Source organism: Pongo abelii, chromosome 13 (assembly GCF_028885655.2).
Source record: "Pongo abelii isolate AG06213 chromosome 13, NHGRI_mPonAbe1-v2.0_pri, whole genome shotgun sequence".
In the NCBI taxonomy this organism is placed as follows: Eukaryota; Metazoa; Chordata; class Mammalia; order Primates; family Hominidae; genus Pongo; species Pongo abelii.
The window spans coordinates 91,460,964-91,473,192 of NC_071998.2; the positions used below are offsets into that span (position 1 = coordinate 91,460,964).

Genomic DNA, 12,229 nt, shown 5'->3' on the forward strand with positions numbered 1-12,229 from the left:
GTACATTTCTACATGTCCAAGAGTCTTTTCAGGGTTCTATTTTATTCTTTGAGTTTAATTGTCTAATCCTGTTTAGAGACATGCAGATTTAATTTCTATAAGTTTGTAGGGTACTATCTGATAGAATGAGTGCCATCTTGAATCTTTTGCAAAATTTCTTCACTATTCTTGAACATTTTCTCTTGGAGATAAATTTTAGAATCAACTTGTCAAATTGCACATTTACCATATGCAGTTTTAGCCATTGTCAATTTTATTTTGTATTAATTATTTCTACAGAAATATTTATTATAAATTGGACACAATACTGGTAGTTTATATTTAATTCTTAACTTATAAAAACACTGTCAGCAAATCCTTTCAGATGCTCCAGAAGAGTAACATCATCTTGTCATCTTCCATTGGTCTCTTGCTTTTTTTGCTTTGTCTATATATACTAACTGCTCATTTTGTGGTAGAGTTAAGAACAATAGGTTAAATTAAAATATCCTTCGTTTGTCGGGCATGGTGGCTTATGCCAGTAATACCAACACTTTGAGAGGCCAAGGCAGGAAGATTGGGAGGCCAAGGTAGGAGGATTGCTTGAGGCCAAGAGTTTGGTATCAGCCTGGGCAACATAGCAAGACCCCATCTCTAAAAAAAATTTTTTTTTTAATTAGCTGAGTTCAACAGTACTCTCCTGCAGTCCCAGCTACTCGAGAGGCTTGAGCCTAAGAGTTTGAGGCTTCAGTGAGCTATGATCATGCTATGTGCCACTGTACTCCAGCCTGGGTGACAGAGTGATACCCTGTCTCTAATAAATAAATAAATAAAAGTCCAAAATTTCCTTGTGTGGGAATGTGCCCAGGTCTAAAATGTTTACCAGTTTTAGAACTGTGGAGTCAAAATGGCTTGCCAAAACCAAACCAAACCAAAAATCATCAAACAAAAATGCACATCAATACAAAGTTTTATCAGTCCTATGAAATACCATAGTTTATTGATGCATTTCCCTATCGATGAACTTTTAAGTTGTTTTCAATGTTTCTCTCTCTCTCTTTCTTGCTTTCTTTCTCTTCCTCCCTCCCTCCCTCCCGCTTTTCTCTCTCCCTACCTTCTGCCTTCCTTTATTGTCCATAATCAAAGCTGCAATGAACATGGCTCTTGGTAATCACAGGCAAGTCTTTTTCTAGAAAAGACACTGAGAAGTACAATGGCTGAATTAGAAATTTGAGTGAAAAGATGAGGGTAGCAGCAACTGATGTTGAAACAGCTGTTAGGGATCAAAACCAAACTCTTTGTTTTTCAGACATCAATCCTCCTCCTCAAGGTTTCACAGCCTCTTAGTGGCAGAACGGCTCTAGAAATAAAGAACAATTTCAAGCAGCTTTATAGAAAGTAACATAGGTTTGCAGCAGCAGTGGTGGCAGTCTGTGCAGGCTGCTGTTGCCTCTGAGTCTAATGCTGAACCTGAAGTCGCTGTAGGTCGGCCAGGTTGACAGACGGGAAGGAAACTGAATATGGACAAGGTCAAGGACAAACTAAAACCTGTGAGGACAAACTGTGGCCCACAACGAACGCTAGATCCTGCCTCTGTCTCTCACCAGCTCTAACCTTGATGCTCATGCTTTCATTGTGGGTCAGAACTCAGGGAAGCTAAAGGAGCTGCAGGACCCAGTGCTGCCCCATGGCATAAGGTTAGCCAGTGATCATGACATGATGTCCCACTGCCTATTGCCCAGGAAGACCTTCAGAGTGTAAAAGACATGTCTCCAGCTTCCAAATCTCCACCTTCCAAATCTAACCCAGAATGTCTTTTAGGTCCATGGCTAAGCCAGAACTATACAAGGATCAGAATTCTGGGAAACGGTACCAGGTTAGCTTAGCTAACCTGACATAATACAAAGCTGCTGCATCTGGTGTGGAGGTTTTAAAATATGTCTATGAATACTTTGCTATGGGGAAAGACAGTCACCCATTTGTGAGGTTATTCAAACAGTGTATGGGGAAGCTCACAAGGAGGATTGATGTCTGAAAAACAAAGAGTTTGCTTTCGATCCCTAACAGCTGTTTCAACATTAGTCGCTACTACCCTCATCTTTTCACTCAAGTTTCTAATTCAGCAACAGACAGACAGATGGAGAGCAACTGAGCCCTCTTACCAAAAACCAGCACTGACTTGACAACTGTGTGTGTGTATGAGCCACCTTGGAAGTCTATTCTCCAACTCCAGGCAAGACTTCAAATGACTCTTCCCCCAGGTGGCATCTTGCTGACTACCTTAAGAGAGACCTCAAGGCAGAACTGTTTAGTTAAGCTACTTCCTGATCTTCAGAGTCTGTGAGATAATAAATGTTGGTTGATTTAAGCCTCTAAATGTTAGAGTAATTTGCTGTATAGCAATAAGTAACTATACACCTAGGTACCAATTATTTTGAGTAATCAAGTACTCCAAAAACAACTAGTAAAAGCTTCAGAGGCTGAGCGCAGTGGCTCATGTCTGTAATCCCAGCACTTTGGGAGACTGAGGCAGGTGGATCACAAGGTTAGGAGTTTGAGACCAGCCTGGCTAAGATGGTGAAACCCCATCTCTACTACAAATACAAAAATTCGCTGGGCATGGTGGCACGTGCCTGTAATCCCAGCTACTTGGGAGGCTGAGGCAGGAGAATCTCTTGAAGCTGGGAGGTGGAGGTTGCAGTGAGCCAAGATCACACCACTGAACACTAGCCTGGGTGACAAAGCAAGACTCTATCTCAAAAAAAAAAAAAAAAAAAAAAAAAAGAAAAGAAAAGAAAAACAAACAAAAATTTCAAAATCCATGTGTTATGGGCTTGGAATATGTTCACCAAAACCACCTCAACATCAAATTGTTGTGGCACCAGCAAGTCCAGTGGCCAGTACCTTGCAAGTCTAGACATTTTAAAATCGACAAATTCGGCCTCAGGAAAAGATGGGGTGTAGACATTTGAAATGCACGAGTCCTGGAATTCTCATGCAGCCTGGATTTCATTCTGACTCTGTCCCCCACGACTTCCTGACCCGCCACTTTTCTAGGTTGCTTTTCAACTCTGGCTTTTGGGCTTCTCAACAGTTCTACCTGTAGCCTCTTATTCAGTGCTCCAAGCTCCTCCCCTCATTTGCTCCCTGGACAGCTGGATTCTGCAGGTTGAGGTATTTCTATTTCTCTCAATACCCATTTATTATAAAAGATATTTGGATATATCTGGCCATCTGAAGAAGAGTTTCCATCTTATAGAAGGGGATGTTGAGATAGAAAATCAACTCTATGTGTGCATTGGTAAGATCATAGAGGGCATCACTGCTATTTCCTGAATCTTCCTAAAAGCTATCCTTCTGCTTGGCTGTTGTTTGATGTTGTATTTACGAGAAATCTGCAAAGAGGCAGATTGGCAGTCAGAGATTACCTAACAGGATAACTGTACCTTGGTGGAGTCAGCACAGATCAAAGATTATCCAGTTTGCCGGGCGCGGTGGCTCACACCTGTAATCCCAGCACTTTGGGAGGCCAAGGTGGGTGGATCATGAGGTCAGAAGATCGAGACCATCCTGGCTAACATGGTGAAACCCCAGCTCTACTAAAAATACACAAAAAATTAGCCCGGTGTGGTGGCAGGCGCCTGTAGTCCCAGCTACTTGGGAGGCTGAGGCAGGAGAATGGCATGAACACAGGAGGAGGAGCTTGCAGTGAGCCGAGATGGCACCACTGCATTCCAGCCTGGGCGACAGAGCAAAACTCCGTCTCAAAAAACAAACAAACAAACAAACAAAAACAACGATTATCCAGTTTTCCAATATGTGATGATAATAGTTAATATTTATATAGAAACCATCAAATTGATTTACATATATAAATTCATTTAATCCTCTCAACAATTCTGTGATGTAGGTACTCTGCTTTATAAGATCACTTACTTTTTTTTTTTTTTTTTTTTTTTTGAGACAAAGTCTTGCTCTGTAGCCCAGCTGGAGTGCAGTGACGTGATCTCGGCTCACTGCAACCTCCGCCTCCTGGGTTCAAGCAATTCTCCTGCCTCAGCCTCCTGAGTATCTGGGACTACAGACACGCAGTACCATGCCCGGCTAATTTTTGTGTTTTTAGTAGAGACAAGGTTTCACCATGTTGGCCACTCTGGTTTTGAACTCCTGACCTCAAGTGATCCACCCACCTTGGCCTCCCAAAGTGCTGGGATTACAGGCATGAGCCACTGCACCTGGCAGGTCACCTACTATTTTATAGTGACAAATTTTCCAGGAAAGTCTCAATTTCAAGATCTTGTTTCATTATTCTCATTAGCTATCAAAATACTTGAGAAGTTGCAATATTTTAGCACCTGAACTGCATCATCCAGATTGCCTCTACCATCAGAGAGTGGATCCCAAATACATTTTATACTACTTATCCTAACTTTTGGCTCAGAAATTATGGTCATATTAATAGAATGATTTCAGTGTAGCTACCTACCCATGCCAACTTCTGGTGAATACCCTCACTTACAGCCCTTGCTTGTGCCAGGTGGCTATTTTTGTACCAGGTGGTACTGCCCCTCCATCTCATAACAGCTGATTGGATTGGAAGTAGACTTCTAATCCGAAACTAGTCAATTCATAGATTGTGGCTTGAAACGATGGATTGAGCCCATAGGTTTTGTCAGGGTAAATATGAACCAAGAGACAAGGAGGAGGTTTCCTTGTTGACCTTGGGCTGTGGTGTCTATGATGACCAAGCACAGCATCAGTAAGCAGAGGGAGAGCAGTGTAACGATACAAAAAGACTGAGAGACCGCTGGGCGTCATGGCTCACGCCTGTAATCCCAGCACTTTGGGAGGCCAAGGCAGGTGGATCACCTGAGGTCAGGAGTTTGAGACCAGCCTGATCAACATGGACAAAACCCGTCTCTACTAAGAATACAAAAATTATCCGGGTATGATGGCACTTGCCTATAGTCCCAGCTACTTGGGAGGCTGAGGCAGGAGAATGGCTTGAACCCAGGAGGCAGAGATTGCAGTGAGCCGAGACCTCGCCACTGCACTCCAGCCTGGGCAAAAGAGCCAGACTCTGTCTAAAAAAAAAAAAAATACTGAGAGAAAAAGAAAGTTGGAGAGGCAGAGACATAGAAAGACACACAAACTTCAAATTAGAGACAGAGGAAAATCGGTTCCCAGTAGCTTTTTTTTCTTTTTCTTTTTGAAAAAGGGCCTCTTTCTGTGGCCCAGGCTGAAGTACTGTGGCACAATCACAGCTCACTGCAGTCTCCACCTCCCTGGGCTCAGATGATTCTCCCACCTCAACCTCCCACCTCAGCCTCCCACCACGCCTGGCTAATTTTTGTATTTTTTGTAGAGACGGGATTTTGTTATGTTGCCCAGTCTGGTCTCAAACTCCTGGGCTCAAGAGATCCACCTGCCTCCGCCTCCAAAATGTGGGGATTACAGGCATGAGCCACTGCACGAGGCCCCCAGTGGCTTTTAAGTTTCTTGAAGTCCTTCTCAATTTGGGTTCCTATCTTTCAACACCTAAGATTCAATAAACAGCCTTCTCCTGTAGCAAGTTTGGATGAGTCTCTGTTCCTTGCCACCAAAAGAGCCTGAGATGAAAAGAGCCTCTAATATCCATATGTAATTAGACTTTGGGGAGACTGGATTTGCCAGTTAAAATCATAACAGACAGATGGATAAGCTAAACACCAATGGATTAATTTTCAAAGACAGCTGTACTTTCATCGCAGAACTCTTGAGTGTTCAGAGTTGGATGTTCAGAGCATTTTCCCTCATTTAAGAAAATTTTGTCCTGCCAGATGTATTGGCTCACGCCTGTAATCCCAGCACTTTGGGAAGCCGAGGTGGGTGGATCATGAGGTCAGGAGTTTGAGACCAGCCTGGCCAACATGGCGAAACCCCGTCTCTCCTAAAAATACAAAAAATTAGCTGGGCGTGGTGGCGTGCGCCTATAATCCCAGCTACTCTGGAGGCTGAGGCAGGAGAATCGCTTGAAACCAGGAGGCGGAGGTTGCAGTGAGCTGAGATCACGCCACTGCACTCCAGCCTGGGCAACAGAGCAAGACTCCGTCTCGAGAAAAAAAAAAAAAAAAAGAAAGAAAGAAAGAAAGAAAAGAAAAGAAAATTTTGTTGAAACCAGGCTGGGTACAGTGGCTCATGCCTGTAATTTCAGCACTTTGAAAGCCTGAGGTAGGAGGATTGCTTGAAGCTTAGGAGTTCAAGACCAGCATGGACAACAAAGAAAAACCCCCTCTCTACAAAAATAAAAATTTAAAAAATGAGTTGGGCATGGTGGTATGCTCCTGTAGTGTCCGCTACTAGGGAGGCTGAGGTGGGAGGATCACTTGAGCCCAGGAATTTGAGGCTGCAGTGAGCTATGATCATAACCTGCACTCTGGCCTGGGTGACAGAGCAAGACCCTGTCTCTAAAAGGAAAAAAAATAAAAAAGATGTCGTTGAAATCAACTACTATATCAAGACTGCTTGGTGAGCCTGGATCCTAGCAAAAAAGATACCATATGTAGAGCTATTCTCAGCAACCTGTGGAGCGCAATGCGTCACTCATCTCCATCACAGGAATGGATCTCCTGAAGGGACCCCCCAGCATTTGAAAAAGGGACAAGTCACATGGATGAGTTCTTTATGGTTTTCTTTCCCTAGACTCTGCGTAGACGCTGCCCTTCTGTTAACACTTTCTACAAAGAAACTGTAATAGCTTTATTATTGATAAAATAGCTCACATTTATTGAGTGTTTTCTATGTGTTTTCAAGAAACCTATTTAATTTGATGTAAGAGATCCAAAGTAAAAAAAAAAGAAGAAGAAGAAGAAGAAAACAGTTGTCCAAGGTAGCATGCAGAACTAAGTCAGGGATCAAGGAGAGAGCTGGGAAGGCAGCCACCACATTGCAGGCCTGAGTAGTTACCCTGCCCCATTAGTTTTTAAGATAGTCTGCTCTCTTAATTTGAGGAGAGACACATGACTAAATATGAGTTTCTCATGTCTCTTTAGCAGCACATCTACATGTGGCTCATGTCCATCACCATTATTTATTTATTTATTACAGCATTAATTTTTTCATTTTTAAAATTTTATCTGTTTATTTATTTTTAGACCAGGTTATGAGACTGGCTAATTTTTGTATTTTTGGTAGAGATGGGGTTTTGCCACGTTGCCCAGGCTGGTCTTGAACTCCTGGGCTCAAGCGATCCACATGCTCCAGCCTCCCAAAGTGCTGGGATTACAGGCATGAGCCACAATCATCATTATTTAAATCAATAAAAATACACTGATCATTTGCTGAAGTTAAGACTAGAAGCTTTTATCTACCCAGCCAGGTAGGTATCATATTCCCATCTTAGAAATGAGAAAACTGGCCAGGCGTGGTGGCTCACACCTGTAATCCCAGCACTTTGGGAGGCAGAGGCGGGTGGATCACGAGGTCAGCAGATCGAGACCATCCTGGCTAATACGGTGAAATCTCATCTCTACTAAAAATACAAAAAAAATTAGCCAGCCATGGTGGCCGGCGCCTGTAGTCCCAGCTACTCGGGAGGCTGAGGGAGGAGAATGGCGTGAACCCGGGAGGTGGAGCTTGCAGTGAGCTGAGATTGCGCCACTGCACTCCAGTCTGGGCGACAAAGCGAGACTCTGTCTCGAAGAAAAAAAAAAAAAAAAAGAAATGAGAAAACTGAGATTCAGGAGCTTAACTTAGTTCACGTTTATCTAGTGCTTTTTCCACACTGTATCACTTTATCAATCAAATTTCCAATCTGAATTGACCTTCTAATGTCACACCCCAATAGTTTTCCCTTGACTGTATCTGCATTTAAAAAGGGAATCTTCATGGACTTATAATATGGCACTAAGTGGAAAACAAGTGTAAATGATGTACAGCCTTGGCTTTCAGCGTGGTATCACAGTTTGTTTGCTAGCACATTGTAGCAACTCCCCTGGCATAATTTTAGTTTCCAGGCTCTCTGGACAATTTCAAGGCATCCTGGACATCAGACAAATTATTGTTAAAATAATGAATGAGATGCCTGTAATCCCAGCACTTTGGGAGACTGAGGTGGGCGGATCACTTGAGGTCAGGAATTTGAGACCAGCCCGGCCAACATGGCGAAAACTTGTCTCTACTAAAATTACAAAAATTATCCGGGAGTGGTGGCACATGCCTATAGTCCCAACTACTTGGAAGGCTGAGGCAGGAGAATTGCTTGAACCCGGGAGGCGGAGGTTGCAGTGAGCCAAGATTGCACCATTGCACTCCAGCAGAGACTCTGTCTCAAAAAAAAAAAAGAAAAAAGAAAAAAGAAAAGAAAAAGAATGAGGACCAGTATAGCTCTTAGTTTAGGGTCTTTATTTTTATTAGTGCTTCTGCCCTGGATTGTTTTTTGAGGGAAGAAAGGGTTGCGTGATTCTCTGTACATAGAGAAAACCTAGATCACCTTTTATTTTAGGGCTATGGATAGTGGGAGTTGGGAGGGCAAGCAACAGTCTCAAAAATGTTCAAGGAGTTAAAACACAAAAACGGAAAATTACAAGTGTTGGCAAGGTTGTGGAAACTTGGAACCCTCAAACATTGGTGATGTGAATGTAAAATAATTCATTCAGCTGCTGTGGAAAACTTTTTGGCAGTTCCTGGAAAAGTTAAACATAGAATTACCCTATGACCCAGAAAGTCCACTCCTAGGTATATATCCAAAAGAATTGGGAACAGGTACTCAAATATGTGTACAGGCATGTTCAGAGCAGCACTATTCACAATAGCCAAAAGGTGGAAATAACCCAAATATCTATCAAGGGATGAATGAATAAACAAATTATAATATACACATACGATGGGATATTAATCAGCCATAAAAAGGAATGAAGTACTGATCCACGCCTCAACATGGGTGAATCTTAAATACAGGCTAAGTCAAAGAAACGACACAGAAGGCCGCATATTGTATGGTTCCATTTATATGAAATACCCAGAAAAAAGTAAACTCATAGAGATAGAAAACAGCTGAGTCGTTGCCAGGGTCTGGAGGAAAGAGGGACTGGGGAATTACTGCTTAATGGAGTATGGATGTTTCAGAACTAGATAGAAGTGGTGGTTGCTCAACATTATGAATGTAATAAATACCACCGAATCGTTCGCTTTCAAATGGTTTATGTTATGTGAATTTCACCTCAAAAAAAAAAAAAAAAGTTAAAAAGCCCTCTCTGCCTTTCTCTGGGCTTGGAGTCTTCCCAATGGATCCAGGGCAAAAGAAACATCCAGCCACTCTGTTTGCGGGAGGAGCAAAGGGTGGCTTGTCCGGACAGTTTGAGCTGTTGTGCATGCATTTACACACGCATTAATTCCAACTGAGTCAGCACAGCGTCCGAGACAGGTCCTGGGCTCCAGTCAGCACAGTCGCTGTCCTGGGGGAGGTACATTCCGCAAATTAACAGAAGTTCTGATAAACTCAGCATAGGGGGATCGGCTGTCCCAATTATCAAGGAGTCCTAAAAGAAAAGGGCCTATTTCAGTCAGGGGACCTGGACTGAACTAACTCGTGTTCATGGCCGCCAAATCCCGTGTGACAAATGTATTCTTTTGTTGTTCATAGAAATAAAATAGTTTTTCGGGCCCCTTCAGGAGCTCCTCTGCAAAGGTGGGGAAAAAAGGCAACTAAATCAGCACGAGGACGTCAGCCCGAGGATGTCAGGAGCGAGGTCGGTGCGGACGGGCAGGTGGGCGGGGGGCACCCCGCGCCCCGCCCCAGTCCCCTGGAGGCCGGCGGCCGCAGCTCGGGGAAGTGGGGACTGGCGCGGGGCCGCGCTCCCGCCCTCCTCGGCGGCGCCGACGGACCGGCAGGCGGCGGGCGGTCCGCGAGGGGGCGGCGGCGTCTGGGCTTTGTGGCCGCGGCGCGCGCGGCGGGGCCTGGCCGGCCGGGGGCGCGCCGCCGCCGCCCGGCGCTCGGGAGCCCGCGGCCCTCCCGGCCGCCCTGCTTGCGAGAGCAGCCCAGGCCGCCCGCGCTCGCGCCTTGCCGGCCCCTCCCCCGGTCGCCGCGGCCGCCGCGCTGCCGCTGCAGGTAGGAGGCTCCCCTTCCGGGCGGGCCGCAGCGGGGCGGGGGCGCGGGTGGGGGGCGCGGGCCCGGCGTGGGGGGGGCCGGGGGCCGGCATGGAGGGTTTTCGGGCCGAGCCGCTGAGACCCCGGCCTTGCAGGCTGGGCGCCGGGCGGCCGCCTCTGCGCGCCGCGATGGGACTCGGTGAGTAGGGCCGGCCTGCTGCCTACAAAGCCCCGGGGCGCGGGCCTCCGGGGTACTCAGTGGCTCGCCCATGGCGGGGAGTGGGGTGGGCTCTGGACTCCCGGGCTCGGGGAGCTGCTTGGGGAGAATCCAGGTGACCCGCAGTACCGCGGTCTTCCCATCCCGGCGTCCCCACTGTGTGCTGATCACTGTGCTCGGCGCTTTTCCATACTTGTCTCCTTTAAGACCCCCAGTGCCCCGCCCGTCCAGAGTGTAACGGGAGGGATCCCTCACTTGCAGGATGAAGGCCGAGTATCACATCCTTGCTCGACTGACCTTGGGAAAGCTCCTTTACTCCGAGCCGGGGCTACTGGTTCTGTAAATTAGAGGCGGGGGTCGGGGGGGCGTGGTATAATATCTACCCTCAGGTACTATTGTGAAAGATAATGTATGTAAATGATAACAGCTAAATTTTGAGCACTCCCTATGTACCAGGCCCTAGGTACTAAACAGTTGGCATGAATTATTGAATCATCACGCTGGCGCTATGAGGTAGTTACTGTAAATTGCATGAATAATCTTTATTTAGGAGTACGAAACAGTGAAGAATTTAGTCTCCCTATTCCGATTCAGGAGGTTGGGTATTTCTTAGGTGTGATAATATTTAACATTACAGACGTTCCTGCAGTATCGAGGAGAGTAGTTATAGGATGCAGGGATATATTTGTCATACATTTAAAACTGAAGGTAGTATAATATCAGGGCCAGAGAGTGTGCCTTTCAGCATGTCAGAGAAGATGATTGTATTCCAAGGAAATTGCTGAATACTAATTAAAAAACATAGTTTCTGAGTTAGGATTGAGGACGGCTGTGGGAGTCCGGGGCCAGAGAGAGACATGGGGTGGACAAGGGGGAGAAGAATTCTGAAGTCTTGGAAGAAGATGTAGAGGAAGGCACCAGGGTTCACCATCCCTCCCCTGCAGCATTGCTGGGCCAGATTTCATCCCTCCCGTAGAGACCCGGGCTAGGGGACAAAGGCTGCTGGGGCAGGGGGTGGGGAGGAATGTTATAGGTTGTCTCTTTTTACTACCAGGCCGCCAAAAATATTCAGATTGATGGAGGGTGGGGTGATTGGGCCTCCTAAAATGCCATTATCCCTTCTCACAAAATTCTTGTGTTTCAGGGCATGGGGATGCTTGCCAGCCCTAATGGTTGATGAGATGCTTAAAATACAAAGGTCTCACTGATATAATGGAGGAGTGCATTTTCAACACCATTTACTGGGTTAGAGAAGTAATGGGCCTGAGGAGATTATTTTGGGTTTAAAATGGGGAGAACTAAAAAGGCTTTGGATCCTGAAGAAGGAAGAGAGGCAGGAAGGGCCCGGGCACTGCACCTGTGGGGAAAGGCAGGAGAAGAAGGAGCTGAGGACTTCACACCACCATCTGCAGAATACCCAACAGGCTGTTCAGTTCTCAGCTACCGAGGGGGCACCCTTTCCTCTCCCAGTTGGTGATGATTTGTTAACGTATTGTGGAAGATCAACGGCTGGACTCAGGCACTCCTGTCCTGAGTGAGTAGGAAAGACATCTGGGAGAAGGGTGTTTTGTTTTTAACCAGGCATTGAAGCAGAGAGTAGGTGGGTACGTAGCTATGGTGAAGGTAGGGAACATCATGCATAGTTGGAAGAGCAATTGCTTTGGAGAGATAGACAGTTTGGGGTTTGAATCCTAGCTCTGCCGTTTCTTAGCTTTGTACGTTTTTTGTGAGGATAAAATAATGTTTTTTCACATATCTGGCATGCAGTTCAACAAGCACTAGTACCGTTTTCCCTGTCCGTGATAACATTCATTCAACAAATGTCTGCTGAGCACCAGTCGTGTGCTGAGTCATATGTTACATCCTGGGGATACAGCGATGAGTCAGAAATTATGTATTCCCCTAGGAATTTCCCAGTCCAGTGTGGGAGATGGACGCAAAGAGCAAATTGCAAAAAATATGGGAAGT

At 45.7% G+C, this 12,229-nt stretch overlaps 1 protein-coding gene across 5 annotated transcripts in view; it reads left to right on the forward strand.

Moving 5' to 3' along the window:
• Positions 1 to 12,229, forward strand: part of MSANTD3 (Myb/SANT DNA binding domain containing 3) — a 97,714-nt gene that overhangs the window by 64,513 nt on the left and 20,972 nt on the right. Inside the window, exon 1 of one of the 5 annotated variants that reach the window (XM_009244696.4) lies at positions 9,369 to 9,707. The exons of 1 other annotated variant lie outside the window; for it this stretch is intronic. The gene's annotated coding sequence lies outside the window, so the exon portion shown is untranslated. Of the gene's footprint in view, positions 1 to 9,368; positions 9,708 to 10,118; positions 10,244 to 11,320; positions 11,796 to 12,229 lie in introns of those variants that run through there. 3 more of the 5 variants (XM_009244694.4, XM_063714021.1, XM_063714022.1) reach the window with 3 other exon arrangements.